The sequence below is a fragment of the Dendrobium catenatum genome, unplaced genomic scaffold (genome assembly GCF_001605985.2).
Source record: "Dendrobium catenatum unplaced genomic scaffold, ASM160598v2 fragScaff_scaffold_637, whole genome shotgun sequence".
Taxonomy (NCBI): Eukaryota; Viridiplantae; Streptophyta; class Magnoliopsida; order Asparagales; family Orchidaceae; genus Dendrobium; species Dendrobium catenatum.
The window spans coordinates 1875921-1882899 of NW_021319099.1; positions in this window are offsets into that span (position 1 = coordinate 1875921).

The following is a 6979-nucleotide window of genomic DNA, read 5'->3' on the forward strand; positions in this document are numbered from 1 at the left end:
CTATTACTAACTCATAAAGGATTTGTTTGAGACCGTTATAATTTTTTTATAAAGTTGATTATAAATTTATGTGAGAAAAATGATTTTTTTGAAGGTTGTTATAAACATCAACTTTTTAGCATAAAAATTTTCTCAAAAGTTATTAAAAAATAATAGCCAAATAAAATTATAACTGTGATCTAAAAAATAAAATAAGAAAAAAGCTATCCGAAACAAATCCAAAGGCCCTGTTTGGAATTGCTTTTGCTACTAGTTTATTTTCTAAATGCAATTAAAACTTTATTTGACTACTATTTTTACTATTTAATAAAAAAATTTGTATTAAAAAGTTACTTTTTACAACTAAAATTATTAATATGTGGTGACTTTAAAAACCAGCTATTTAATCACAAAATATTTATAATATTTATACTAATTTAAAAAAAAATATTTTGTTAAACAATTATTTTTATAAAATGCTGAAATCGAAACAATGCGATCATTTTTTAAAATATTTGAGTCAATTAGACAAATTCAAACATACATCATTTAAGTTTTAAATACACGTTCTCTTAATTAATAGTTAAAACTTTCAATTAACAGATCAAAATAAATTACTTAACAATGAGATCGTAAATAAGAAATATTTTTAAAAAATTATTTATTTATTCTTACACGTGTTTCAATACCTTTGGCACAAGCTAGCAATATTGTCTAACGCACTGAATTTCATAAAGCATAGTATAAATATCACAATTTTCTTCATTTTTCACGATATATAACTATTACTTATCGCATACAAAATCAAAACCAAACTTCAAAATTCAAATGTATGTGGGCCATATGAGTCCGATATCGTCCGTACAGGATGTGGCCCCACCGGACAGATACGCATCTCTGCTTTCCCAAAAAAAGTATTACGACGGCTATCGGAGCGGTCAACAAAACCCGCTCCTTCATTCGTCACTGCTCACACGTGCCCCACGTTTGTTTTACACGATTTTTATTAGAAGTATATTTTTTTTGTTGAATTTGTAACAAAATCAATATTTTGGTTACCTATATCATGCTATGTGAGGTAATTTCAAGAGCATAGATATCTCTTTATTCCCAAAAAAAATTTAAAAAGAAAAAAAATTTTTTTATTCCAAAAAAAAAAAAAAAAAAACATTTTATTTATGTATTTATAGTTTAGGTTAAAAATCTTTTGCATTTTTTATATTGTATGCTTCATATTTTGTATAAATAACTAAGTAAAATATATATTTTCATAGTTAGCTCAACTTTTATGTTTAGTTGAATGTTAATTGTATATATTTTATTTAGAAAACTAAAATGATTCATCATCAAAAAATTATCCTGATCGGGCACGAATCTCGAGGCAAAATCAAATTGGAAACTTTCGAAATTAAAATCAGGACCATATGAACTCCGATTTTAGCAAAATTACATTCGAATTGAACGTCTCGGAAATACGAACCCAACGACACCAAATTCAACCCAATCCGAGCCTGAATGGGTCCAAATAAAGGGCCCAAAGTGCTATTTGAAGGTTCGAACCATAATTTGGATTACCAAGCAGTTTCTAAACTTGACTTGCTTATAGTTGAATCCAACGAGCCCAAGATCACTAAATTCCAACATCACTAAGACATTCAAATGTCAATCAAACGATCCATGATCAAGGGGTTCAACATCGACCGTCCATCCAACAACTCCTCATTTGCCCTAGATCCTTATACCTATTTATGGTTCATGCCACTATAGAAAATTTATAAATAGACCCCTCATTCCTCTTAAAGGGAGGGCTCCAAGCAAGAGAGCAAGAGAGAGATCGGAGATCACTCTTACCTCCTCGCTCCTTCTCGACCACCGCCTCAGTTCCGCCAGACCACCGCCTAACACTATAGGAAAATCGCTTATTTTCGACTGATTTCCGACGGCTTTTCGGCGCACTGATTTCCGGCGTATTTCCGATTGATTACAACGAAATATTTATGACATATTTTTTGCAGCTTTTTCGACGAATTTTCAAGCGTTTCGACGGATTTGTTTCCGGCGGATTTTGAATTTTTCTAATTTCTAAAAAAAAACTATTTTTGCACTTTAAATGATTAATAATTTTATAGCTCATTTAATTAATTACTAATTATTAATTTATTTTAATTAATTATTATTTAATATCTTATTTTAATTAATTATTAAATTAAAAATATATCTTAATTATAAAACCTTTAATTTTTTGTTTTAATTTATTCTTAATTAAATAATTAAAATAAGTTATTAAACTACTAATCAATTAAACATTGATTAACTAACTTATTTTAATTAATAATTAATTGAATGGCTTATTTATTAATTTTATTATTTTATTGTTTTTTTATTAGATTTTATTATTGCTACTATTAGGGGTGTCAATTCGGGTCAACCCGTCGGGTTCGGGTCGAACCCGACCCGTTTTTGCAAACGGGTCGGACATTTCAACCGGACCCGACCTGGCGGTTGCCGGGTTGGACCCGACACGACCCGCGACCCGGCAGCTGGAGCCTGCGGCAGCGATTGCGGAGCGACGGCTGGCGAGCAGCTGGGTTCGGCACGGCGGGTTCGCATCGGCACGGCGGAGCGACGCGGGGCGGGTTCAGCATGTGGGTTCGCGCTCGGCACGGCGGAGCGACGCGGGGCAGGCGCCAGGCGGTTCGGCGGTTCGCGCGTGGCAGCGCCAGGCGGGCTCCTGTATCGGCGGAGACACGCGGGCTGCGGGCACGCGCGGGTTGCGCCAGGGCAGGCGCCAGGCGCCAGGCTGGCGTGCACGCGGATCTCGAGCTCGCAGCTTGGCAGTCGGACGCGGCAGCCAGTTCGGGATTCCGGGATTCAAAATTTTTTAAAATTAAACGGGTTTTCGGGTTGACCCGGCGGGTTGCCGGGTCAACCCGAACCCGACCCGTTTTTTCAAACGGGTCAGATCTGCGAACTCGAGCCTGACCCGTTTATCAAACGGGTTGGGTCCAACCTGAATTTTCCGGGTCGGGTCCGGGTCGGGTTGTCGGGTCGGGCCAAAAGTTGACACCCCTAGCTACTATGATTTAAATATAATATAGATAAGATTAAATCGTTTTGTTTAACGCAGCAAAGCAGAAGACTCCAAAAATTTTCAACAGGTTCAAGGTTCGAACCTTGGAGGCGACGCGCGGGGGCGATCTGGCGAGCCCGTTCGGGCTTGCCTGGTGGGCCGGGTGGGCTGGGTGCGTGCAGAGTTGCGGGCACAGGCTGTGCTCGCGGGACAAGGCGGCTGGGCGCGCGTGGGGAACGGGCTGGGGGTAGTAAATATTTTTTTAATTGATTTTAAGTTATTCTGACGGAAAAATTCCAGCGGATTTTTTACGACGGAAAAGTTTTCCGACGCTCAAATTACCGTCGCAACTTTTTTCGCCGAAAATCCGCCGGAATATTCATTTTTTTCCGCCGAAAATACGTGATTTTTCTGTAGCGTGACGTCGTTGCTCCACCAGACCACCACTTGAGGTCCTTACCTCCGCCGGACCACCACCCGAAGCCCAGACTTTTGTCGGATCACCATCTGAGACCCTGAATTATACCGGACCACCACTTGAGGCCCGAACTTCTACCAGACCACCACCTGAGGCCCCTTTAGCCGGACCATCACCTGCGACCCGGACTTTCACCGGACCATCACCTGAGGCCCGGACTTCCGTTGGACCAACACCTGAGGCCGGACTTTTGACGGACCAACACATGAAGCCTAGACTTCTACCGGACCACCACATGAGGCTTGTACTTATGGCAGACCTGTACCTGACGCACGGACTTCTGCCGGACCACCACCTGAGGCCCAGACTTCTGCCGAACCACTACCTGGGGACCGAACTTCTGTCAGGCTACCACCTGTTGCCCAGAGTTCTACTAGAATACCGCCCTACTACAATGGTCTTTCTGGCCCCAGTCTCCTGCCTACTACAGTTTTTTCTGACCTCTATCATAACAACTATAGTCCTGTTGACCAAACAAACATGTCTATGTTGATTATTGTAACTCCCGCAATGTAATGCGCTCTATATAATGTACATTTGTGACATCAAGTCAAAGCCTTTTCCCTAAGAAGGGCCTCATTTATAATCGACTACAAATACTAGTTGATTCATTCAAATTGGGCCAGGCCCCGTGATTTTTCCCCTTTTTAATTAGGGATTTCCACGTAAAAACTCTAGTGTCTCTTATGAACACTAGACCCTCTCTCTATTATCTGCTTGTGTGCTGGATCTTCATACAACGCTTATACGCTAAACTTTATATTTCTTTACCGCCGCGAATACTCCAGGACGCAACAATCATAAAATAAAATTTTGAAATAATTTGCAAATTTTAATTAGAAATTAATAACTAAACATTTGATTAAAAGTAATTTCTTTAATTTTAAAATTTAATTCATAAAAATAAGAAAAATAAAAAATGAATTGATTATAAGATGTTAATAGTCATTGAGTTGCTTCTATTTTCTAATTAATCTTAGAATTTGACCAACTAATATAATTATTTTAGTCAAAGTTCTCCTAATTTTTTTAATTAAATACTTTTTAACTATAAGTTTATACATCATCAACAAAAATGATTTATCATTATGCACTCATTATCTTAATTAAATACTTTTTAACGATAAATTTATAAATGTTGTAAGTCTATTATTTGGCACCCTTAGAAATAAAAATTAAAGAAACTCTTAAAAGAGTACTCACAACATTTCCTTCTAAGCATCTTTTCAAGTGACACTCTTATTGTCTGTTTGCTTAGTTATGGTTGAACCTTGATTCTTTAGGTAATTTGTTCTCCTTAATTTATTTTTTAGCCTTTATTACAAGGGTTTTTAGGCAATTCTATACCTCCTAAAAGTTTTAAAATATTACGGTATTTAGGCAATTCCACCTATCAAATAGTAAAAAAAAATCATTATTTTGTTTAGTAATTTGAATTCAAAAATATCCTTACAACCAAAATTTGTGTCAGGGGGAACTGCCCCTTGGACCTCTAACATATCTGCGAAGCGTATGACGATCAAGGACCCATTTTCTTTTTGTTTATATACTTTTGTCACTATTGACCCATTTTCCTGTAGTGAAGGGTCGAGCCAAATTCGAGGCAATATAAATAACAACTTATAAGTTACCCCCCTACCCCCCCCCCGTTCCCTCGCCAGCCACCTCGCCCGCCCCCTCGCCCGCCGTTCGCCCGCCGTCGTTCCGATGTTCCGGCACCGGCAAAACCCAAAATCAGGTCGGGTTAGGTCAACCCGGCAACCCGCCGAGTCGGGTCCAGGTTCGAATTTCTAACCCGTTTGTCTACCAGGGTCGGGTTAGGGTCGACCCGTTTGAACCCGGGTCAGTTCCGAGTTCGACCCGAACCCGACCCGTGACCCGAAATTGACACCCCTAGTTATGCCCTTACTATCTATTTAATATGGCGACACGCCACCAACCAGCTTTAGCGATCTCAAAGGTTGTTCATCTAACCTTGTTAAATAGTTGATTAAACTTTTTATTTATTTATCAAGTTAAATAGGAGCTCTTTTCAAATATAAAATCACCTTGAAAATTTCATATAAATTTAGAATATACAAGTCATATATATATCTAAAGCTGGACCTAATGAAATAACATTGTTATCTATTATAGAGAATCTAAGATTCATAAAATGTCATTGTATTATTGGGAAGAGACGGCAGAATTGCTAGAGAAGGCTAAATTATCATTAAGATAATGAAAGGTAAAGGCTATTCTACTAATTTATAGCTTAAAATTCTTGATATATTGGCAGAGAGAGAGAGAGAGAGAGAGGGAGAGAGAGAGAGAGAGAGAGAGAGAGAATCTATGTATGTTGGATTTATTAAGAATAATAATCTTTCAAGATCAAAATCAGTCATAGCCTAGCATTTATTTGATCTCCATATTTCCATTTCACAATCTTTCTCCTATATATCAAAGGATTTTTGGCTCAATTAATGAATACTTAAATACAATTAAATATGAGCTAATTTGATTATATTTATAAAAAAATATATTTCTTTCAATTTCATATTACCCTGATCATTTTTAATATTTACACATTTGCATCTTTACTAGTTGCAAAAAAACAACATAAACTATGACTAGACTTGAATGCTTTAGGCCTTTATAAGATTCTCAATTATCTTATCGCCTTATCAAAGTTTATCGACCTAATCATTATTGTGAATTTACTCTTAATTTTTAGAGTGCTCATATTTTCCTTAGTAGCATATTCAATTATAAATTTATATAATTGTTTTAAGATACTAGTAAATTTCTTGGAAAAAATGATACATAATCAATAGGGATATGCCACCAAAAATTGTCTTGATCGAGCATGAATCTCTATACACATTTGACTCGGGGCCTATTATTTTAACAGGTTCATGCCTCGTAATTTTTTTTTTTGCAAGAAATTTGATACATCTTATGATTTTTGCACTCAGCTATTTATCTGTCTGTTGGTTCTTTATATAAAAGTAGAATTATAAATTCTCTATATATCTCTATACCATTAGAAATGTTCTGGCACGTAACAATAAAGTTGTATAGTGATTTTGAATTCATTTGGGGCGGCGTTCTTACTGCTTCTTAAAGCAGCTTTTTAGTATAAAAATTTTAATTTTTGTACTAAAAGCTAGGGGTGTCAACATTTGACACGACACGAAAATCCGACCCGATTTCAAAATGGGTCAGGTTCCAGGATTCGACTCTTTTGAAAAGCGGGTCGGGTTCGAGTTAACCCGACGGGTTGCCGAGTCAACCCGCAAACCCGTTTAAATTGAAATTGCCCTCGAAGCTTCCCCGCCTGCCCGTGCACTGCAAGCTGCTGCCCAAACCTGTTCGCTTAGCTACCCGCGCGACAAATGCTGGTAGCGCATGCTACCGAGCCTGCCAGCGCCGACGCCCCGCGCCCGAGGCTGCCCGCGCGCGCTCGCCCGCGT